Source organism: Rana temporaria, chromosome 1, assembly GCF_905171775.1.
Source record: "Rana temporaria chromosome 1, aRanTem1.1, whole genome shotgun sequence".
In the NCBI taxonomy this organism is placed as follows: Eukaryota; Metazoa; Chordata; class Amphibia; order Anura; family Ranidae; genus Rana; species Rana temporaria.
Genome location: NC_053489.1, coordinates 266991227 through 267017090, shown reverse-complemented (window position 1 = coordinate 267017090; position 25864 = coordinate 266991227).

The window sequence follows — 25864 nt, the reverse complement described above, 5'->3', positions numbered from 1 at the left end:
CGCACAGATACGGGCATGCACGCACACGTACGAGCCTAATTCAGTTTGGCGCCAGACAGCCTATTTAAAGGGAGTCTGGGCTCTTATGCCTTGCTGACTGATCTTCAGCTGTGTTCCTGAACCTTGCTCTGATCCTGTGTGTTTTCCTAGTGTTTGACCCGGCTTGCTTTTTGACCTTGGCTCTGTGTCCTGTTCTTGTACTTATGTCCATCCCTGACCCGGCTCCGTTCCTGACTTTGGCTCTGTCTATAATTCGGTACCTCACTGCCCGCTTGCTGACGAACCTGGCTATCCCTGAGACCTCGCTCCTGTCTACGTTCCTGGTTGCTGTTAACCCTCAGTTACCTGCCTGACTGTTACCTGTTCCTGCTAAGCTCATTACAGTCTGTTCCAGGCCGCTGAACCCTGCCAAGCTGTTCCCTAGGGACCCCCGGCTCCAGGCACTCGTGTCCCTCTTGTCCTTCGGCTTCCTCTGTTTCGCCTTCAGCGGAGCCAGGACAGGAGATATAAGAGAGGCCGACCTCATCAAATCAGTCTCCCATCCAATCCCTGACAGGACCTGAGGGAGTGACTGATTCCCAGGGTTTTTTTCCTGTTAAAAGTCATGCTGCTGTATTCAGGACGACTTGTAGACGAGCAACCTGGTATTTTGGAAGACCCAGATAAAGGGCGTTTGAATAGTCGAGCCTGGAGTTGATTATTGTTCCCACGACTACCACTGTGTCTTCTTTTGGGACGTAACATGCGCAGCAGATGGTGAGATCCGCTGAATACTGAGCCTATTTGTGCATCCATTGTCATGTCGGAGTCAAAGGTGACTCCGAGGCTTTTGACTTTGGTGCTGGGGGTAATGATTTGTCCCAAAATGGGCGGGGGCGTCCATGGCCTCGTCGCTAGTCTCTTGCGATTTGCGTGGAACAGCAGGAGTTCTGTTTTTGTTCCATTAAGTTTAAGGTAACTCTCCGTCACCCAATTCTCTATCAAAGTGAGGCATTTTTCTAGCCCAAGATCATGATCCTTTTTATTGCTGACGCGAAAATAAAGCTGGGTGTCACCAGTGTAGGAATGGTAGAGTAACTCCTGGTTACTGATCATTTTAAGGAGAGGGCAGAGATAGATATTGAATAGTACGGGTGACAAGGGTGACCCTTGGAGGAACCCACAGGACGAAAAACCGATTGTAGTGGGTCCAGTAGTTTGTGGGTGTCTAAATGGTGTTGTAGCTGTTGCACTACTGCTTTCTCCATTATCTTGGAGAAGACATTTAGGCCTGTTATGGGGCAACGATGGTTTGGGTTTTTGGGGTCGAGGTTGTTTTTTTTTTTTAAATTGGTTTGATTATGCCATGTTTTAGGGAGGTTGGTACCGTACCTTCCTTAAATGATAAATTTATTAGGTGCGTGATCGCCGGTGCCAAAATATTGGCACATCCTTTCAGCAGTTTTGTGGGAATGATGTCATTAGGCGATGTACTGTCTCGCAGCGTTCTGATAATCATTTTTGTGGTGTCGAAGGAAATTGACTTTAGTGTGAACTTTGTTGATTGCGGCGTACTTGTATTGATATTAACTTTTTGATTTAAGGGGGTAGGGCTAGTAGTTTTTTTTTGCTGAATTGTTTCACAGATTTTTTCAATGAAGTAATCCGATAATTCATTGCAAAAATCTTGTGTTTCATAATTCGGAGCCTCTAGGCAGGCTGGATTCATGGTCTGAGCGACTAAGTCAAAGAGTTCACGGGGACGGTTACGGGCTTTTGCAAGGATATTTGAAAAACATATTTTTTTTTGCTTTAAAGATTTCTTTGTAATGTTTTTTAGTGATAAGTTTGTAGATTGTGTGGTTTTCCTTTGTTGAGTTTTTTCTCCAGACGGCTTCTGCTCTTCTGCGTTCTTGCTTCAATAATGTGAGCGTGTCATTGAACCAACCGGAGTTGTTTTTCCGGATGAGCGTTCTGCGTTTCGGAGCGATTATGTCTGCGATCTGTAGCAGTGCTTTGTTGATGGAGTTGAGTGTTTCTACTGCTGTTTGATGTTGTTCTATTGATTTTATTTTGTTTAATAGTGTTGTTTTGAAGAGTTCCGAATTGAGCTTTTTCTGGGATCTTGTCCAGTGTGTTGTTAATGGTTTAGTTTTTTTTTTTAAGACGATGTTAGTAGTTTGCTAAAATCGATTGCATGATGATCTGTCCAAGGTAAGGGCCTATTCTCCGTTATGTTGATATCCATATTCTGTTTGAAGATGAGATCGAGGGTGTGACCTGAAGCATGCGTGGGCGTGCATATCAGTTGCTGCAGACCTAGTCCTTCCAATTGGTCAATGTAGGCGTCGGCGACGGGATCCTGTGTAGAGTTGGCCCAGAGGTTGAAATCCCCAAGTAACAGGAAGTGTTTGGTATTTAAGGTGTAGATCGAGATAAATTCTGTCAGCGATGTACAGAGATGCGTCTTTGGGCCTGGCGGTCTATAACATAGTAGTATGTGGATGGTGTCCTGGGGTGTTGCTTGGAGTTGCAGAGTGAGCGTTTCCATGAATGGCAATGCGCTCTGTAGATTTAGTTTGGTTAGCGAGAGGTGAGCCTTGTAAATCACTGCTAGACCTCTTCTTTGTCCCACTCTGTTTTCGGTGAGGATACCATAATTCTCTGGCACAAGTTCTGCTAGAATGGTGTTACAATCTAATGTTAGCCAGCTTTCTGTGACGAAGAGGCAGTCTATATTGTGTTGAATGATGAAATCGTGGATTTCCTGTCTGTGTTTTACTGCGGATCTTGTGTTGATCAAGGCGCATGATAACTGTTGTGGCTGAGCTGGTGCCGTCCTGTTTTTGAAGGTCGATCGTCGAGCCGAGGACTGGAGTGTGGGGCAGCCAAGAACTGAAGTGTGGGACAGCCGAGGACGTCGAGTGGGGGGAGCCGAGGACTGGAGTGTGGGGGAGCCGAGGACTGGAATGTGGGGGGAGCCGAGCACTGGGGTGTGGGGGAGCCGAGGACTGGAGTGTGGGGCAGCCGAGGACTGGAGTGTGGGGCAGCCGAGGACTGGAGTGTGGGGCAGCCGAGAACTGGGGTGTGGGGGAGCCGAGAACTGGGGTGTGGGGGAGCCGAGGACTAGAATGTGGGGGAGCCAAGGCACAGTGCGTCCGCAGTGGTGGCACAATGAGGTTGCAATGTGGGGCACAGTGAGGCTGCAATGTGGGGCACGGTGAGGCTGCAATGTGGGGCACGGTGAGGCTGCAATGTGGGGCACGGTGAGGCTGCAATGGTGGGCACTGGTGAGGCTGTACTGAGGGGAACTGATAAAGTTGTTAATGTTTATTTTTGTAACATAATTCTGCATAAAACATTTAAGTGTCATTTCAGGAGAAAATTTATGAGGGCATGATTAGCGGCAGAATTAAGGGGAAAGAGCATGGTAGGGGTTGGGCGGGGAAACTGGTGGCGAGTAACCCTTGAGGCCTGGCTAGTGGCTCAAGGCTTGAAATTTTGAGCCCTGTATATATATATATATATATATATATATATATATATATATATATATATATATATATATATGTGTGTGTGTATTAATGACTTTAACACAACTCAAACAGCTACCGGTATTTGTATTTTTCATTTACTAGTGCACATTGTCATCATGTGATTGTTGCATTTAATGACTTTGTTAATAATGAGAAGGTATCTTGTGCACCCTGTTTTTTTATCTGAATCTTATGCCATGTTCACATATTCTGAAAGAGTTAATGAGAAAAGGCTTATACATCAGAGTTACAGATTAGTCTCTAAATCTACTTCTCACATAGTTCCAACCAACAAGCTGAAGTCATAGGAAACCACAAGCTGTAGGGACATATTTTCTAAAGAAATGAACACAGATCGAAGTCATTTTTATGGGATTGTAAATAACTTGTTAATTTTGCCTCTCTTGTTGCCTGGATTTTTTCTATTCAATGAATGACATTTTCCCTTTAGACTAATCACTCATTGGATGAAAACCCATGAAGAGCACAAAAGACGCTGAAACAATCATTTAACGGGAAGTAAAAGTGAATGCTATTTTCTACATAGCCATAAAAAAAGAATGGCAAACATGACGATTAAGAAGCATGAAGTGGGATGTTATGAAAGAAAAGAAAATACCCCCAACAGAACATGCTTAACAGCTGCTAAGCCCATACAATTTGAGCAGGTCTTAAACGTCTGTAGAGTACATCTTATTCAAGGCCCTTGTCTCATCTGAGCCAGCCTGAAGAAGAAACGTTGACTGAAGAGGTCTTTTGTGAACAATTTATTGTTTGATAAACACTTTAAGACTTCACAGTTTTTAAGAAGAGGAATTTTAACAAGGATCTTTTCTTTATAAAATTGTGTGAGCTAGTCTTGAAGTACCTTGTAGTATAACAGACATCTTGGTGAAAATATAAAGACATGAAAAGCCTGTCTGAACTGGAGCTCTGTAACCAACAATTTTTTTTAATATTAGCTTACTTTTATCTAATAATACTCGTGTATGCAACTTACCACTGGTAAAATCCACAAAATATATTTTGCTTAATGTGAGCTTGTTCCATTTAGTTCTGCACACACATCTAAACTATACCGTTGTGTAGGCCCAGATTAGTAGAAAGGCTGAACAGACCAGACCCAGGAAATAAAAATGTTAACAAGGTAGGTGGCTCTTTGCATACTTACCTTCTCATATTTATTTCTTGAAGCAATAGTAAAGCTCGCTTTGTGATTTTTACCTACAGGTAACCCTATAATAAGTCTTACCTGTAAGTTAAATGAGCCGAGGACTGGAGTGTGGGGGAGCCGAGGACTGGAGTGTGGGGGAGCTGAGCACTGGGGTGTGGGGCAGCCGAGGACTGGAGTGTAGGGCAGCCGAGGACTGGAGTGTGGGGCAGCCGAGGACTGGAGTGTGGGGCAGCCGAGGACTGGAGTGTGGGGGAGCTGAGCACTGGGGTGTGGGGGAGCCGAGAACTGAGTGTTGGGCAAGCGAGGACTGGAGTGTGGGGCAGCCGAGGACTGGAGTGTGTGGAGGTAAAAATCACAAAGCGAGCTTTACTATTGCTTTAAGAAATAAATATGAGAAGGTAGTATGCAAAGAGCCACCTACCTTGTTTACATTTTTATTTCCTGGGTTTGGTCTGTTCAGCCTTTCTACTAATCTGGGCCTACACAACAGTATAGTGTAGATGTGTGTGCAGAACTGAATAGAACAAGCTCACATTAAGCAAAATATATGTTGTGGATTTTACCAGTGGTAAGTTGCATACACGAGTAATATTAGTCTAAACTGAGAATCTCAATTATGCGTATAAAACATTAATTTACACTGGTTCTTCTTATGACTTTTTAGTTAGGCATTACATTAAGATTAAGGCTGCTTTCACACTGAAAGCGCCTGGGCGTCGGCGGTTAAATGACGCTATTTTTAGCGGCGCTTTACTGTTGTTTTTGCGCCACTACGGCCGGCGGTTTGGCGGCACTGCCCATTGATTTCAATGGACAGCGGCGCTTTAGGAGCGGTGAGTTCACCGCTCCAAAGAAGCTGCTGGCAGGACTTTTTCTGACGCCCTGACAGCGCACTGCTCCAGTGTGAAAGCCCTCGGGCTTTCACACTGGAGTGAATGGATCTGCTGTTTCATTGCACTTTGCAGGTGCTATTTTTAGTGCTATAGCACCTGCAAAGCGCCTCAGTGTGAAAGGGGTATTAGGATCTTATCAGTCTCCTCCATAGCAGAAGTAAAAAAAACTCTGTACTTTGAGTTGGGCAATAATGACAACCATTATCAGCGCTTAGACACATTGGCAACGGTGTAATTGGCGCTATATAAGTGTAAACATTATTATTATTACTATAGATAACTTTACTGGCAGCATGTCAAGAAACAAGAGTATTTGTCCCAACGAATTGTGATCCATCTTTCTTATGTACAGGTGGCCAAGAGACTCTCTCCTTATATACAATATTCTCTAAAGATGGTAATGGGGGGCTCAAATAATACCATACAAGATATAAGACACCACTAACCTGGGCTCTGTTAGTACAGTAAACACTTTACAGTCAGCAGCAAATTCTGCTTGCAACTCAGTAGGCCAGCATACCCGTCTGCAGATAAACTGTAGCTAATCCCATCATGCCATGTATCCCCTGTAAACATCTTTCTAGATCAGTGCAAAAGCTTTTGCTAACTGTCAAACAAAAAATATACAGTGTAATAGTAAAGCAATGTAATTATATGTGAAGTTCCTGTCTGAAAGCTATTCATTTCATCAATTATCTGAAAATATGGTAACAGGCATTATATTGACCTACTCAAGATGTGTACCTGTCTATCAATTTGCCAATGTCCATCAAAGCATATGGTTAAAAAACAAAGTTTTATGCATAAGACACAGTACCCTCTTTCTTACTGCCTTGGGCGAATACTGATGGGCATTGGTTGAAAGTGGTGGTTTCTGCACAGGTAGCTCAGGTAAATCTAAAAATAGTGCACTTTCACTGCTTTTAGTGAGTGAGAAACTTATATAGCGCAACACATGCGAACTGAATCACCTCTGGGCGCTTGGTATCCATTCCCTGGGCCCTCAGAAGAGATGGGTCTTGATCTTTCTCCTGAAGGCCAGGTGGTTTACCTCCAATCGGATGGTGGTTGGTAGAGCGTTCCATAGTCTGGGTCCTTGGACCGCAAATCTTCGTTCTCCTTTGGACTTGTATCTGGCTTTGGGTATCTGGAGTAGATTTTGGTTGGTGGATCGCAGAATGCGATTGGTGTTGTGAGCTTTTAGTTTCTCGCATAGATATTGGGGGGCGTTTCCCAGAATACACTTATGCGTTAGACAGAGTGCTTTGAAAGTGATTCTGTCTTTTACGGGCAACCAATAAAGGGATCTCAACGAAGGTGAGATTGATTCCCACGTTTTTTTCCCAGTCACGAGTCGAGTGGCCGTATTTTGAACGACTTGCAGACGAGTGATTTGGTATTTTGGAAGTCCAAGATAGAGGGCATTTGCATAGTCAAGTCTGGAGTTGATAAGTGTCCCCACCACGACTGCTATGTCTTTTTTTAGGATAAAGGGAGTGAGTCTGCGTAGAAGGAAAGGGAGTGAGTCTGCGTAGAAGGCGCAGCAGATGGTGCGATCCGCTGACTACTGACCCTATTTGTGCATCCATTGTCATGTAGGTGTCGAAGATGACTCAGAGACTTTTGACTTTGGTGCTGGGGGTGATGGATTGACCCAGAATGGGCAGGGGCGTCCATGTTGTTGCGGGATGAATTTTCCGATTGGCCTGAAACAGGAGAAGTTCTGTTTTCGAGCCATTGGCCCGGATTCAGATACGAATGCCTATCTTTAGGCGGGCGTATCGTATCTCATATACGCTACGCCGCCGTAACTTTGAGAGGCAAGTCCCATATTCAGAAAGAACTTGCGCCCGAAGTTACGGCGGCGTAGCGTATATGGGCCGGCGTAAGCCTGCGTAATTCAAAATAGGCTGGTAGGGGGCGTGTTGTATGCTAAACAGTCGTGACCCCACGTAATTGATGTTACTAACGAACGGTGCAAGCGCCGTCCATGAAAGTATCCCAGTGTGCATGCTCCAAATTACGCCGCAAATAGTCATTGCTTTAGACATGAACGTAACTTATGCACAGCCCTATTCGCGTACGACTTACGCAAACGACGTAAACGACGCAAAATTCAACGCTGGCCCGACGTCCATACCTAACATTGGCTACGCCTCATAGAGCAGGGGTAACTTTACGCCGAAAAAAGCCTTACGTAAACGACGTAAAAAAATGCGCCGGCGCGTAAATCTACAGAAGCGCCACCTAGCAGCCAGCGTAAATATGCAACTAAGATACGACGGCGTAAGAGACTTATGCCGCTCATATCTAGGCAACTGTGAGGCGTATCTGATTCTATGAATCAGGCGCCGAGTTGCGACGGCCCGCATTCGGAGTTACGACGGCGTATCTGGAGATACGCCGTCGTAACTTCTTTCTGAATCCGGGCCATTGAGTTTAAGGTAACTCTTTGTCATCCACTTTTCTATCAAAGAAAGGCATTTCTCTAGTCCGAGATAATGATCCTTTTTGTTGCAGATGCGAAAATATAGTTGTGTGTCATCTGCATAAGAGTGGTAAAGTAACTTCTGGTTGCTGATGATTTCAAAAAGAGGGCGAAGATAGATATTGAAATGGACAGGCGACAGAGGGGATCCCTGGGGGACACATTCCGCAACTCCGGCTACTTCGATTAGCCGTGTCAGCAATAATTTGTGGTCTACTGTATCAAAAGCTGCGCTTAGGTCCAGCAGTACGAGAAGACAAGATTCTCCTTCGTCTGCGCCCTCTAGAGCGTCATCCCATATTTTGAGCAGTGCTGTTTCTGTCCCGGACGGAAATCGAACTGGAATGGGTTAAGTAATTTATGGGTGTCTAAGTGATGTTGTAGCTATTGTACAACTTCTTTCTCCATTACCTTGGAGAAGACATTCAGTCCTGTTATGGGGCGACGGTGGTTAGGGTCTTTGGGGTCGAGGGTGTTTTTTTTTAGAATTGGTTTGATTATACCTTGTTTCCGCAAGGGTGGCACCACGCCCTCCTTGAATGAATGGTTTATGAGCTGCATGATAGCTGGAGCCAAAATATCGGCACATTCTTTCAGCAGTTTAGTGGGGATGATATCATTGGGCGCTGTGCTATTTTGCAGAGTCCTGATGATATTTTTAGTGGCATCGATGGAAATGGGTTTTAGAGTGACTAGGTGATTGTGGCGGAATTATGTGGGTGTTAGGTTTGTGATTTAGGGGGGGTAGATGGAGGTTGTATTTTTCTGAATACTTTCACGGATTCTTTCAATTTTGTTGATGAAATAATCTGATAATTTGTTGCAAAATTCTTGTGAATCAGAATTAGGGGCTTCTAGACAGACTGGGTTCATGGTCTTGGTAACTAGATTCAAGAGTTCACGGGGGCGAATTAGGGCATTGGTGATAATATTGGAAAAATTATTTTTTTTGGCAATAAAGATTTCTTTATGGTATTTTTTGGTTATTATCTTATAAATGGTGTGGTTTTCATAGAACTCCAAACTTTAGATGGAAAAGGGAGCCACTTACCATACATTACCCTTCAGTCAGATTTATTTAAGCTCTCCTAAATAAAGACAATACATCCTGGTAAAGCACAAAGCCTAAACGTGTTTCATTAATATCAGGGCTTACTCATAGGGTCTATTACAAAGAAAAAGCAGCTGAAATACCACACAGCCCCCCCCCCCCCCCCAAAAAAAAAAAATTCTACCTCTCAGCACAAATCCCAGCATAAATGATCTTCCTCCCCAAATCCCCTTCCCAGAGCTAATTCTCTGCCGTCCCACCCAGAAGAAATTCCTCCCCACCCAAATTCTCTCTGAGCACAAATCCTCTCCTTGCAATATGAAGTTTTGATACCCACCCACACTCCAGCCCCCCCAAGTTATTGTTACCCTAGTATGATTCCTTCCTCCCCTGTTGAACCTACCGACCTCAGATACAGCATGGTGGAAAGCTGGAGATGTTTTTCCTCCCAGGCTTTCCCACCTATTGTGTCAGGTGTCATCTCAGAGCCAAAGAGCTCTGAGGGGCAGCTTCCCTCAGCTCTAAACTCTATCGCTCTGACAGGCAGCTGATAGAGAGAATTGTCGGGGACTTGGGACACTTTGAAAGGAGATGAAGAGCACATTGCACTAGCAACACCACTGTCAAAACATTTTGCCCACAAACTTGAGTGAACACTAACTGCCCCCCCCCCCCCTCCAAACAATCATAGAACAAGTGAACCCTGAAGACTCCTATTTTAAGCTTTTACCAGTTTTGAGGCAGATAACCTGCTTTACTAATACAATTTTAAGTTTAAAGTTGGCTGGTATCCTTCCTTCATGTATCCATTCTCCCACTGTTAGAGATGGACCACAATGAGCTAGGTGGGAATTTTTAAAGAAAGTTTCTTGGTCCTCTTCCAGTTTCAAGAAGCTTGTGGCACGTCAGTCACTGTAGGTCATTTTACTTGTCACACTTATGCCGCGTACACACGATCGGTCAAACCGATGAGAACGGTCTGATGGACCGTTTTCATCGGACCAAACCGATCGTGTGTGGGCCCCATCGGTTATTTATCCATAGGTTAAAAAAAAGCAATCTTGTTTTAAATTTAACCGATGGATACCTAACCGATAGAAAAAAATTTTTAGTAGACACAACCAGATTGTTAGTAGACACAACCATCGGTTAAAAATCCACGCATGCTCAGAATCAAGTCAACGCATGCTTGGAAGCATTGAACTTATTTTTTTTCAGCACGTTGTTGTGTTTTACGTCACCGCATTCTGACACGATCGTTTTTTTAACCGATGGTGTGTGGGCACGACTGACCATCAGTCAGCTTCATCGGTTAACTGGACCGATCGTGTGTACGCGGCATTACATTCATGTTTATCTGGAGATAACTTGGGCCTTCTAGAAGGAGCACAAGACCAAAATGTTTGATCCTGGCAGATATATTAGGCTAAAGCAGTACTTGCACAAATCAGCAGCCATCTATGAACAGAAACATTCATGCCACGTACACACGATCATTTTTCAGCATTAAAAAAAACCTGATGTTTTTCCATATAGATGACGCCACCCTTGGGGCTGCTTTAGCTGATTCCGTGTTAGTAAAAGACGATTCACGTTTTTCTGTCTGTTACAGCGTGATGAATGTGCTTACTCCATTACGAATGGTAGTTTTACCAGAATGAGCGCTCCCGTCTCATAACTTGCTTCTGAGCACGCGCGGGTTTTTTAACGTCGTTTTAGCCCACACACGATCATTTTTTACAACCCGAAAAACTACATTGTTTAAAACGTTGTTAAAAAATGCAGCATGTTCGAATTTTTTTTTTGTCGTTTTTCAGAACCTGAAAAATGATGTGAAGCCCAACAACGTTTTTTTCATGCCGAAAAATGATTGTGTGTACGTGGCATCAGTTTTACTATTGTTAATATACAAGTAAAGAGTTATTTTTAATACTCACCTCAAACTGAGCCTCATACGGGAACAAGATATTTAGGGTTAGAAATTTCAACTTGAGCAACAGGCATTTTCTACCCCAATTAAAAAAAAAAGAGCCCGCAGGTTTACTTCAAAGCTTTCCTGGTTTAATGAATATGTTATTTCTCTAAAAACTACATACAAGTGGACTGAAATGTGTTTTAAAATCACATATGTTTTTTTCAAGCCGTAATAAGCACACAGTAGACATTTCATGTCTATTTTTGTATAAATAATTTGTTTAAACCCACACCTTTCATGGGCTAAGTCTCGTCTGATGTGAGGCCCAGTACAGATCAAGAATGAAAAGACACCCCTAACAATAAAAGAAAGACGTTGACTGCCAATTTTGTAACTAAAAACTATACTAACAAGAGCACAATATCTAGGACATTAGCTTTAACTTTTTCCATCAGCTCTCTAAGCGGCTACTGGAAGTAAGCCATATCCATGCAAGTACATTGGATATTTAGATAAGTGAGTACTGGCCCACGTGAAGTAGCCTTGATAAGAAGCAAAACAATTCTGCACATTAATCCAGGTATTAAGTTCAATGCCTGCTCTTTGGTGCCCACGTCTATTACTCAGGAAGCTTATATAGTTTTATCTTGATTAATGCAGGAAACATTCCAACTTCAATATGGTGCAGCCATGCAGGAGATACCTCATCTTGGGAGTTCGACAGCTTTTACTTGGCGCTGGAAGATTTGGCTAAACAGATACTACACTGTGAAAGTGTAGCTATTAACAGTAAAAATGAATTGAGCCCATGTGAAGCTTAGAGGTCTGTATCACATTCCTGATTCAGAATAAAGCCTCACACAGCTGGAATTAATTAGGATGAGTGCAGCCCTGAGTGTTTACATGAGTACATGATCTGTACTGTCTCATATCTCAAGATCCGTTGTTTATGCACTTGCAAATCACTGCAAGAAAAAGAAAAAAGAAAAATAGGAATACAAAAATAAATAAAAATTAAATATGTATTATTGTGATGGATACTTTTACCTGAATTAACTAACATGTGGTCTAATAATGTTTGTTTTCTAACTTCTTCTGGGAAAATGACAGTTACTCCCTCATTGATTGCAATGGACAGCACACTTATGTGGCTAAGTGCTGCTCAAAACTGTTTGCTAACCTCTACTGGAAAATTACTGTTTCTCTTTCATTGACTGCAATGGACAGAATACGTATGTAGCTAAGTGCTGCTCAGAACTGTTTTCTAACCTATACTGGAAAATGACAGTTACACTCTAATTGGCTGCAATGGACAGCACACTTATGTAACTAAGTGCTGCTCCATAATCTGAATATTGAGTTTTAAATTATTATATTTGATACCTTCTTGGCTTTCAATAAATTGTTATTAGCTTGGGAGTCAGAGGACACCTGAAGCTTGAGTGTTGCTGCCCTGTTAATAGACTGTCTACCATCAGCTTTTACGTTTGTATGACTTTATAAAATAGCAGAACCCTGAAGTTAATCACATTCCTGGTAAAGTAAACCCTTCCTTTAGCAGCATGTACCTTTCCTTCCTTGATTGCCCAAGAGCCAACAAAATCTAGTCTAGCACTACCCCCGGGGGAGCTGCTTGTTTGTTTTGGGTGGCACGTTACCTCTATTTCTTCGCCGTCTAGGGTACTTGATGAGAGCTGAAAGAAAGTTAATGTTCAAACATTGCGTTCCTTTTTCTCTGCTTTATTTACCAAACGTGGTAAAAGAACGAACAATAGATTGAAGAGGTGGAAAAGGGTATAGGTAGCAGGTTCAGGTGTAAAACTAGTCAGAAGCACTCCTGCTTCTAGTCATGATGCTTTCGTTGCCACTCTAGCCAGAGTGGGTGCTGTGCACCTGGATAGGCCTCTCTCTCACTAGTCCTAGCAGCCAGAGGTGTCACACGGAATTTTGGTAAAGTCTCTGCCACCGACCTTTCCAAAAGTGGAGATACGTTCGGTCCAGAATCCTCTCAATTTAGGATTAAGCACCCGGATCTCTTGATTTTCTTGAGCTAACTCCTTGCAAACTCAGAAACCGACAGGCATTCGTTACTCAGCCTTTCAGTATTAGTGTGTCCTTCAGTGAAGTTCCAGGCCTCTTTTTTTTTTTTTTCTTCCGTCTCCCCCATCCACAGACCCTCCTGTCGCGACCCGACCCGACCTCTCTGGTGCTGGAACGTCGAGGCCCTACTGGCCGTGAGGACCCGTGTGGGACTCGGGTATCCTTCCGGCTTGGAGATGGATCCTCTGGTAGTGATATCAATTAATGCCAAGGGATTAAACATACCCGAAAAAAGGAGGATCTTAGTGCAGGATTTGAAGAAAAGGGCAAGTAACATTGCACTGGTACAAGAGACTCACTTTAGGACTGGGGGGGCCTCCTTTCTTACAAGTAGAGCCTTTCGTTGGCATACCATGCGACAAACCCAGAGGCTAAAAAGGGGGGAGTTTCTATTTTAATTTCAAATAATACCCCATGGTCATTGACAGAATCTTTGGTGGATCCAGGGGGGCAGTATTTAGCTCTGAAAGGGACTATAGGTGGTATGGTAACAACTTTGGCCACTTTTTATTCCCCTAATACACAACAAGACCGCTTCCTGTGAAAGTTTTTGGACAAACTAGCAGGTTTTCAGGAAGGATAGTTGATAATGGGAGGAGACCTGAAAATGCCACTGGATCCAAAGGTAGATACATCATCTGGTGGCTCATCAGTTACGGGGGGAACCCGGAAGAGAATCCAGCAGATGTTGCAACAGGCGAGATTAATAGATATATGGAGACTGATGCATCCAGGGGAACGAGACTATTCTTTCTACTCCATCCCGCACAAGAGCTACTCGCGTATAGACTATTATTTTATTCCACATAATCAGTTACATTCTGTAAAGGAGGTCGGAATAGGAGATATCACGTGGACAGACCACGCCCCAATCCTCTTGAGATATACGTTAGGGGACTCGCGGCCTCCGGGACCTGGGCCCTGGAGACTGAACGAAAGTCTACTACAGAATGAGGTTGTACTAGAGGAGGTGCGGAAGGAACTAAAGTGGTACTTTGAGACCAACGAGACCCCCAGACTGCAATTTAGGAGTGGTTTGGGAGGCTCATAAGGCGGTAAAAAGGGGGGTCCTGATGAAGCATGGGGCAAGGATAAAGAGGGAAAGGGAGCTAAAGGTAACAACCCTTATGACAGAAATTGTAAGTTTAGAAACAAGACATAAACAGAACCCCAACCCAGAGTTAGAACGGGATCTACGGGCGGCACGTAGACAAATCACAGAATTACTCTTATACAGAGCCAAAAGGGCAATACAGAATGGCAGAAGGCAGAATTATGAATTCGGGAATAAAAATGGGAAACGATTGGCCAGCTCGTTAAAGGAACAACAGACCAAGACTTATATTCCAATGATTCAGGGCACAGGTGGGGAGAAAATTGTGCTGCCTAGAGAGATAGCAGGGAGATTTGGGGATTTTTATAGTTCCCTATATAATCTGCAAACAAGCTCCCAGGACCAGGCGGAAATGGGTAATTACATAGCAACCTCAGGCATCCCGAGTCTAACACCAGAAATGAGCCAGGAGATGGAAAAACCTATCACAATAGAAGAATTACAGGAGGTAGTGAAAAAGGGGAAAGGAGGGAAATCACCTGGACCGGATGGGTACACTATTCAATACTATAGATCTTTCATGCCCGAGCTGGGTTCATTTATGGTAAAAATATTTAACGGTCTAGGGGATTTAGGTACTTTCCATACCGAATCATTAAAGGCGGTTATAGCAGTTATTCCTAAGGAAGGAAAGGACCCCTCCCAATGCGGGAGTTACAGACCAATCTCATTGCTGAATGTAGATCTGAAGCTCTTTGCTAAGATCTTGGCAGGGCGGGTACAACAGAATATACCAGGACTTGTCCACAAAGATCAGGTGGGATTCGTGCAGATGCGGGAAGCTCGAGATAACACGGTTAAGACCATGAACCTGATCCATCTGGTTGGCAACTCTCGAACCCCATGTGTGTTTTTAGGAACGGATGCAGAGAAAGCATTTGACCGGATAAACTGGCAATTCATGTTTGCGGTATTAAGACACATGGGGTTCGGTAGAAAGATGTTGCAATGGATTGCAAGTAACTATACACACCCAATGGCTCAGGTTAGAGTGAACGGAATACTGTCACCACCTTTTAAACTATCAAATGGGACAAGGCAGGGTTGTCCCCTATCGCCGCTCTTATTTGCTTTATCTGTGGAACCCCTACTGAGTAGCATCCGTTTGAACCCCGGTATCAAGGGGGTGTCTCTGGGAGGTACAGAATATAAAATTTCAGCATATGCAGATGACATGATGTACAGCCTGACCAGCCCGATGGAATCCCTTCCCAATCTGGTACAAGAACTAAATATGTATGGAGAGCTGTCAAATTTTAAGATTAACTATGATAAATCGGAGGCGATGGGAGTGGCGATCCCGGGGAGAGAATTAAGGATATTGAAATCAAAGTTTAGATTTAAATGGTCTGACACATCCCTTACATATTTGGGTACCTCCATCCCGGCGGACCTAGCACAAGTTTTTAAACTTAATTTTATACCTTTATTGACGAAAACACGGGCCCTCCTGGATGGATGGCAGAAGGGGTTCCATTCGTGGTTTGGGAGATCTAGCATCATCAAAATGAGTATATTACCTACATTTCTGTACCTCTTCCAGACCCTCCCGATCACAATACCAAAATCTTTCTTTAAGCAAGCACAGTCCCTCATTAATAGGTTTATATGGGCAAATAAACGCCCAAGAATCAAGGCCCGTATAATATCATTAGCCAAACGGGACAGAGGAATATCGGCCCCAGATATTTACATATATTACCAGGCGGCGCTATTGTGCCGACTGATTGACTGGAGTAGACATTCTGGAGAAAAGTTATGGCCAGGGCTACAGCAAGATCAATGTGGCAGTATGCTGCAGCGGGCGGCATGGTGTTATCGGGGGCTCCCAACAGACATTAAGAAGCATCCGTTGATAGGCCCTACCCTTCGGGTGGCACATAAGCTATTTGTGAGGGGGGTACTATCAACAGAGGACTCACCGCTTTTTCCAATTTTGGGAAATCCGCAGTTCGAACCAGGATTGATGAAGGGACCATTTAGCAAATTAATAGAACAGGGGCTGTTCCAGGCATCGCACTTCTTGAGGGAGGGAACTTGGATTACTAGGCAGGAGATGGTAATGGGTGAGTTGCCCTATCAATTGGATTTCTGGAGGACTTTACAACTGCAACATTATTTTGACACTCTAAAACCCCCAGCTAGATATGGTCGAAGACTGACAATGTTCGAGAGGTATTGTAGTGGGAGGGGGATCCTACGGCACTCCCTTTCAAGAATTAGTGAGCTATTGAATATCCCAGCAGAGGATTCTCAAATACCCTTTTTTAATAAGTGGGAGCGCGAACTGGGAAGACCCTTTACAGAGGAGCAAAAGAATAAGATAATTCGGAATATTTTTGAATCATCTGTGTGTGTAAAGACACAAGAGATGAATTATAAAATCTTGTCGCAGTGGTATCGGACCCCGGAGGTATTGAATAAGTGTTACCCAGATATGATAGACAGATGCTGGAGGTGCGGGAAGAAAGGAGGAACCCTAATGCATATTTCCTGGGCCTGTCCCAAGATCCTAAGTTACTGGAGAAAGGTCCGGGAAATAACGCAAAGATTTAGCGGGGAGCAACTACCAGATGAGTGGTCTTTCTTTATGTTGCAGGATATGGAGATGTCAGTGAGGCGATATAGGAAAACAGTAGTGTGTCACCTTCTAAATGCAGTCCGTGCGTGCATCCCAGGGATGTGGAAGCAGACACGGCCTCCAACTATAAGGATGTGGCTTAATAGAGTGGAAGACCTGAATAGAATGGAGGACCTGGTATGGACTTCAAGGCATTAGCGGAAGGTATATTTGGAAACGTGGGCGGAGTGGAATATATTTAGATATTCGGAGGAGGGAAAGGCCCTGATAGATGCAGACTGAGGGGGGGGGACGCTGGGGGGTCCGGGGGGGGAGACATTCTTCTTTTTTTTGGGGGGTTTTGTTATGGACTGGGGGGTATAGGGGAGGTGAAGCAGAGAGAGATAGATTAATTTCCCCAATTCCGGCGGGACATGGGTTTCCCGATGGGACGGGGGCAAAATTATACTGATTCAAAGGTGGTACTAGTGGAGTAGATTAGTGGAGTAGATTTCGGGTGACTGAAGGAGGGGAAGGGAATTAGGATGAGATAAGAATATCTAAAATATATTATGATTTTTCTCTCCCCGTTTGCATATGGAGAACGATATGACGAACTTTTTGAACTATATGTTGATATTCCTTTTATATATGAATTGATGGGTCTAAACCAGAGGAATGCCTCCTAGGTTTCTGTGAATTTTTGTTCTGTTGTTTAAAATCAAATAAAGGAAGATTGAAAGAAGTTCCAGGCCTCTCCTGAGTGTACCAGCCTCATGCTCGGTGCTCTCCAGAACAGGTGCTTTACTAGGCGACTTCCTCCCTCCAGGATGGACAGCACAGGACCACTTTGTAGATGTAGACCCAGTCTACTGGGCCTACCTGGTAGATTACGACTCCGACCCAACGTGGTTCCGGAGCCAGGAACTCTTGAACACGCACCCCCGGCCAGGAGGGCCACACACAGGGGTGGTGGGATGACTGCCCAGGGTGGACGACGATGACCCAGAACTAGTGACGTCTGTCCCTTAAATACCCTTCCCCAGCATGCACAGCGAGGCGATCAACCCTCACTGATTGGCCGCTGAGAAAGAATACCCAATACACCTTGATCTGACTGCTGACACCCCAGACAACAATAGTGGTCACCTGCAGTACAGCCATGGCTGGAACAGAGGCCCAAATTTGAAAACAATTCAGTCAGAGGTAACTCATCCTCTGACTACCCTCTAAATTTAAAGCAGGGCCAGCAAAGAAAAACAGCTGCCCACTACACAAGGATACTAGATTGTATATAAAAACAGACTTGAAAATAAACATTGATTAAGACAATGACCGACTAACTCTTTAACAAAGCACTGGGAACAAAGTAAAATTGGTAAAAGATTGTACTCCTGTTTGCAGTGTTTAGATGCAATATTCCTTTTTGTGGACTTAAAGGAAAATTGATGGACTGGCTTGCTTATGCATTAAGGTGAAAAAACACCTTGCTGTCTCCGCCCCCCCCCCGTGCCCCCGTTTTACTTACCTGAGCCCCGAATCTCTGTGGGCGCGATCCCGTGTTGCTTTCCCCCAGCTCGTCATTGGATGATTGATAGCAGCGCAGACATTGGCTCCCGCTGCTGTCAATCAAATCAATGATGAGGCACGCCAGAGGGTGGGGCCGAGTGATACACTCGGCGGCTATGGCTGCAGACTGTATCACCTGGGAGCGCGCCCGCAAGCTAACCCCCTTGGGAGAGCGCTTCCCAGAGGGGGGTTAGCTCTTGCGGGGAGGAGCCGAGACAGCTGCCGAGGAACCCCAGAAGATGAGGATCGGGGACACTCTGTGCAAAACGAACTGCACAGTGGAGGTATGTACAGTATATTTGTTATTTAAAAAAAAATATATTAAACCTTTACAACCCCTTTAACATTCATATATTGAGCTACAGGGTTTAATATTTTTGTTAGTTATATTTTCCCCTATTTTAGGTAGGGTAAAATTAAATGTCCCTTAAAAGTTTATAAATGATCCCTAGTAAAAGATCCAGTACAAAACAGACACATAGAAAAAAAACACCAACACTTTGCAAATCACACTTTTAGGCCGGGATCACACTAGTGTGGTGCGAATTTCAGCTCTCTTATCTCTGCAGAGAGATAAGAGAAGTGTTCAGCAGATTAGCAACGTTTTAGATGCGAATTTGGAGACCTGGGAGAAGTTACAGGTGAGAGGAGAGTGGGGGAGAAGTGTATTGAGCTGAATGAGAGAAATTCCTGAAGAGAACTGAACACATCTGCGAATCAGCTGCATACCCATAGAAGATAATGGATCTGAATTCGCACCTGAGCCGCACCGCATATGTGAACCAGCCTCATTGAAAACAATTAGGTAGATTCACAAAGTGTTATGCTCAAACAGAGATACGCTTAAACAAAGCTAAGATAGGACGGCTTGCGTCGTTCTATCTTAGCTTGCAATTTTTCGGATAGCCGCTAGGTGGCGCTACCATTGCGGCCGGCGTAGATTATGTAAATGAGCTTGTACGCCGTTTATGTCCACGTCGAAATCAATAGGCCCGTACAGCGTACTTAGCCACATTGCGCACTGGGAAATGTAGGCGCCCGGCGCATGCGCAGTAGCAATAACGCCAAAAAAACGTGAGGTCAAGCCTCATTTCCATACAACACGCCCCCCTCCAACCAATTTGAATTAGGCGCCCTTCCGCCCGCTCGTTTTAGGCTACGCCGCCGTAGATTAGCAGGTAAGTTGATTTAGAATCATTACTAGCCTAGCTAATTTACGGCGGCGTAGCCTAAAAAGGCTAAGCTACGCCGCCGCAAGTTTAAACCTATCTACCTGAATCTACCTAAATGTATTTAGAAATGTTCTGCGTATTGGATGCGGCACTCTGCCGCACTCAATTCGCATAGGTGTGAACCTGGCCTTAAAGAGAGTGTGTCAATTTAGACATTCATGTGTGAACAAATAATAAAAATGACTGCGCAAAAGTCATGTAAAGGATAGCAGCTGGCACTACAATCTAGCAGAAAATTGTACAAGAGTTAATGGGCCAGATCCTCAAAAGAGATACGACGGCGTATCTACTGATACGCCGTCGTATCCCTGGTTCTATCTTTGGAACTGATCCACAGAATCAGTTTCCAAGAGTTAGACAGAAGATCCGGCATGTGTAAGGGACTTACACTGCCGGATCTTAGGATGCAGTACCGCATCCGCCGCTGGGGGCATTTCGCGTCGAAATGCCGCCTCGGGTATGCAAATTAGCACTTACGGAGATCCATCGTTTTTTCTCCGTAAGTATTAAGTTGCATGTGTAAAATTAGGGCTGCTTTTACAAAGTGTAAACTGTTTACACCTTGTAAAAGCAGACCCTTCTGTCCAGCGACGCGGGTTTTTTTTTCTTTTGAATTTTTTTTTTCCCGCCGTACTTTTTTTTTTCCCGACGCAACTTTATTGACCCATCGCGATCCACAAAGCTCGGCGTAACGTAATTTTGCGCTATGCACGTCGGGAAAATGACGTCACGAGCATGCGCAGTACGGCCAGCGCGGGAGCGCGCCTAATTTAAATGGGAATCGCCCCCAGTTGAAGAGGAACGCCTTGCGCCGGCCGGATTTAAGTTACACCGCTCAAAATTTCTAGGTAAGTGCTTTGTGGATCGGGCACTTAGTTAGAGATTTTGCGGCGGTGTAACTTAAATGGCAAAAGTTACGTTGCGCCGGGTTTTTGAGGATTAGGCCCAATGAACTTAAAAATGTGCAGCACTGAAATATGATACCAATTATAAACATGCAAAGGTAAATAGTGGCATTACCATATACAAATGATAGTGCAATATGCAATAAATGAATAAGTACAAAGGGCCAGATTCACAAAAGAGATACGACGGCGTATCTTCTGATACGCCGTCGTACCTCTGAGATCCGTCCATCATAACTATGCTCCTGATTCATAGAATCAGGTTACGCATAGATCTCCCAAAGATCCGACAGGTGTAATTGACTTACACCGTCGGATCTTAGGCTGCAATTCTAGGCCGGCCGCTAGGTAGCGATTCCATTGCGGTCGGCGTAGAATATGCAAATGACTAGTTACGCCGATTCACGAACGTACGCTTTGCCCGTCGCTGTAAATTTACGTAGTTTCCGTAGAGATACGCGGTGTAAAACTAAACATGCCCTCTAGCCAATGTTAAGTATGGCCGTGGTTCCCGCGTCGAAATTTGAAATTTCACGTCGTTTGCGTAAGTCGTCCGTGAATGGCGCTGGTCGCCATTTACGTTAACGTCGAAACCAATGACGTTCTTGCAATGTCATTTAGCGCAATGCACGTTGGGTAATTTTAGGGGCGGAGCATACGCAGTACGTTCGGCGCGGGAACGCGCCTAATTTAAATGGTCCCCGCTCCATTTGAATTAGGCGGGCTTGCGCCGGGCGGATTTACGCTACGCCACCGCAAGTTTCCAGGCAAGTGCTTTGTGAATCAAGCACTTACGCTGAAAACTTGCGGCGGTGTAACGTAAATGGGATACGTTACGCCGCCGCAGCGTAGCCCAATTCTATGTGAATCTGGCCCAAAGAATCCAGTAGGAGAACCTTCTACAAGAAGCAAAAAACTATAAATGTGGAATAACTACCATGTGGTGGTCCAGGGGGATAGCTAGAAACAATGGTTGTTTCAATAGTGATTATATATACCAGTCCATATCCACTTAAAATGGAGTTCCACCAATTTATTTATTTTTTTAAGTCAGCAGCTACAAATACTGCAGCTGCTGACTTTTAAAATATGGACACTTACATGTCCATGGCACCCGAAGCCGTCTTGTCCCTCGGGACCTGGGTGGAGGCGTTGCTATCTTCAGCTTTGCATGCAGTGGCGGGGGACAGAGGAAGGGCCAAACATGGCGTAGATCGCCGCAGATTCTGCGGCGATCTATTGCCAGAAGTGGGAGCAAATTCCTAGATTAGACAGGTATCTGCTCCCCCCTCCCCCTGGAAGGTGGCAAATGTGACACAGGAGGGGGGAGGAACCAGAAAAGCGTAAGTTCAATTTTTGAGTGGAACTCCCCTTTTAACCACTTAACGCCCGCCGCACGCCTATTTACGTCCACAGAATGGCACGTACAGGCAGATGGGCGTATATATACGTCCTTGCCTTCTAGCGGGTGGGGGGTCCGATCGGGACCCCCCTGATGCGTGCGGCTTACCTCGGGGAGCGATCCGGGACGACGGCGCGGCTATTCGTTTATAGCCGCTCCGTCGCGATCGCTCCCCGGAGCTGAAGAACGGGGAGAGCCGTATGTAAACACGGCATCCCCGTGCTTCACTGTGGCGGCGTATCGATCGAGTGATCCCTTTTATAGGGAGACTCGATCGATGACGTCAGTCCTACAGCCACACCCCCCTACAGTTGTAAACACACACTAGGTGAACCCTAACTCCTACAGCGCCCCCTGCGGTTAACTCCCAAACTGCACAATAAACAATGCAATTTAAATGCATTTTTTGCTGTGAAAATGCCAATGGTCCCAAAAATGTGTCAAAATTGTCCGAAGTGTCCACCATAATGTCACAGTCACGAAAAAAATCTCTGATCGCCGCCAATAGTAGTAAAAAAAAAAAAATTAATAAAAATGCAATAAAACTATCCCCTATTTTGTAAACGCTATAAATTTTGCGCAAACCAATCGATAAACACTTATTGCGATTTTTTTTACCAAAAATAGGTAGAAGGATACGTATCGGCCTAAACTGAGGAACAAAAAAATGTTATATATGTTTTTGGGGGATATTTATTATAGCAAAAAGTAAAAAATATTGAATTTTTTTCAAAATTGTCGCTCTATTTTTGTTTATAGCGCAAAAAATAAAAACCGCAGAGGTGATCAAATACCACCAAAAGAAAGCTCTATTTGTGGGGAAAAAAGGACGGCAATTTTGTTTGGGAGCCACGTCGCACGACCGCGCAATTGTCTGTTAAAGCGACGCAGTGCCGAATCACAAAACCTGGCCTGGGCATTTAGCTGCCTAAAGGTCCGGGGCTTAAGTGGTTAAGGAGTCACTGTGATGTGTGCATCCACCATTCAAGAGAGAGAGTAAACACTCTTACCAGATTGTATGGACTCAAATGAGTCAAACAAGCATGACGCTGGAAATGTCAGGATGATGGTCGTAGTTGTGATCTCTAATGCTGCGTACACACGATCATTTTTCGGCTTGTAAAAAACGAAGTTTTTCAGCCTCTAGAAAAAACTATTTTTTTCCAACTTCATCATTAAAACTACGTTGCCCACACACAATCGTTAAAAAAAAATGCTCTAGCAAAGCGTGTGACGTACAACACGTACGACGGCACTATAAAGGGGAAGTTCCATGCGGATGACGCCACCCTTTGGGCTGCTTTAACTGATTTTGTGTTTGTAAAAGACGATTCATGCTTTTCTGTCTGTTACAGAGTGATGAATGTGCTTATTCCATTACGAACGGTAGTTTTACCAGAACGAGCGCTCCCGTCTCATAACTTGCTTCTGAGCATGCGCGGGTTTTTCACGTCGTTTAAGCCCACACACGTTAATTTTTTTCAACCCGAAAAGCAACATAGTTTAAAACGTTGTTAAAAAATGCATCATGTTCGATTTTTTTATTTTTTTTTGTCGTTTTTCAGAACCCGAAAAATGGTGTGAAGCCCAAACACGATCGTTTTAAATGCCATTTTTTTTAAAACATAGTTTTTTAAATGCCGAAAAATTATCGTGTGTATGCGGCATAAGTGTTTGACACCACAACTCTGTTAGTAGATTATGGACGCCAACATTTATGGAAAACAAGAAACCTCCACATAGTGTAAAACCGTCGTAATAAAGAATTTATTTAAAATATAGGAAACTTACAACAGTTCTGAAGTAATAAGCATCAATAAAATATCTTCATAGCAGTGATCACATAGAAATGTAACCATTTACAGACAAGAAAATTTGACTGCTTAATGACCAGGCCATTTTTTTGCGTTACGGCGCTTCTTCGCTTTAACTGACAATTGCGAGAGTTTTATGTACTTTTTTCCCACAAATAGAGATTTCTTTTGGTGGTATTTGATCACCTCTGCGATTTTTATTTTTTGCGCTATAAACAAAAAAACAGCGACAATTTTGAAAAAAACACAATATTTTTTTACTTTTTATAATATCCCCAAAATGTTTTTAGAAAAACAAATTTCTTCCTCAGATAAGGCCAATATATATTCTTCTACATATTTTTGGTAGAAAAAAATCACAATAAGTGCATATTATTGGTTTGCGCAAAAGTTATAGCGTTTACAAACTATGGGAAAGATTTATGCCATTTTTAAGGCATTTTTATTAATTTGTTTAATAGTAATGGCGTTGATCTGCGGTACTGCGACAGACAGATCGGACACTTTTGACACATTTTTGGGGACCACTGGCATTTATACAGCGCTATAAAAATGCACTGATTACTGTGTAAATGTCAATGGCAGGGAAGGGGTTAACACTAGGGGGCTGATCAAGTGATTACATGAGTGTTCCCTAGGTATGTTCTCACTGTGAGGGGATAGGACTGACTGGGGGAGGAGACATATAGTTGTTCCTACTTAATAGAAACAAACAATATGTCTCCTCTCCCCTGACAGAACAGGGATTTGTATGCCTACACACACAAATTCCTATTCCTGCTCTCGTGCACGCGATCTCCTGTGGCAGGCGGCTATCGAGCCTGCCAGCCACGCGCATGGGGTTCCCTACCATGCAGCGAGCACGCGCGCCTGCTATCGCCCATACACTGATTTGTGGAGACAAACCACTTTGCCGCCGTATATCGGCAAGTTGTTAAAAGGCGCAATGTCATGGCAGGGGTTCACACAGGCCCAGATAACTACTTCCATCATCCTGACATTTCCAGCTTCATGTTTGTTTGACTAATTTGAGTACATACATTCTGGTAAGAGTGTTACTCTCTCTCCTGGGTGGTGGATGCACACATCAAGGTGACTCATTTAAGTGAATATGGACTGTTATATATAATCACTATTGAAACTGACATTGCTTCTAGCTATACCTGGACCAGTGGCGTTGCTAGGGGGGTGCGGGGGGTGCGGGCCGCACCGGGTGACACCCACTAGAGGGGTGACACCATCCCGATTTAAAAAAAAAAAATATATATATATATATTTTTTTTAGCTGACATGACCAGAGGTGCAGGTGGCTGTGTAATGTAAAAGGGGTGCAGTGATGCAGGGTGTTGTGTAATGTAAAAGGGTCCAGAGGTGCAGGGGGCTATGAGATGTAAAGGGGGCCAGTGATGCAGGGTGCTGTGTAATGTAAAGGGGTCCAGAGGTGCAGGGTGCTGTGTAATGTAAAGGGGTGCAGAGGGCTGTGTAGTGTAAAAGGGTCCAGAGGTGCAGGGGGCTATGTGATGTAAAGGGGTGCAGAGGTGCAGGCGGCTGTGTAATGTAAAAGGGGTGCAGTGATGCAGGGTGCTGTGTAATGTAAAGGGGTCCAGTGATGCAGGGTGCTGTGTAATGTAAAAGGGTCCAGAGGTGCAGGGGGCTATGAGATGTAAAGGGGGCCAGTGATGCAGGGTGCTGTGTAATGTAAAGGGGTCCAGAGGTGCAGGGTGCTGTGTAATGTAAAGGGGTGCAGAGGGCTGTGTAGTGTAAAAGGGTCCAGAGGTGCAGGGGGCTATGTGATGTAAAGGGGTGCAGAGGTGCAGGCGGCTGTGTAATGTAAAAGGGGTGCAGTGATGCAGGGTGCTGTGTAATGTAAAGGGGTCCAGTGATGCAGGGTGCTGTGTAATGTAAAAGGGGTGCAGTGATGCAGGGTGCTGTGTAATGTAAAGGGGTCCAGAGGTGCAGGTGGCTTTGTAATGTAAAAGGGTCCAGAGGTGCAGGGGGCTGTGTAATGTAAAAGGGTCCAGAGGTGAAGGGGGCTGTGAGATGTAAAGGGGTCCAGTGATACAGGGTGCTGTGTAATTTTAAAGGGGTCCAGTGATGCAGGGTACTGTGTAATTTTAAAGGGATCCAGTGAT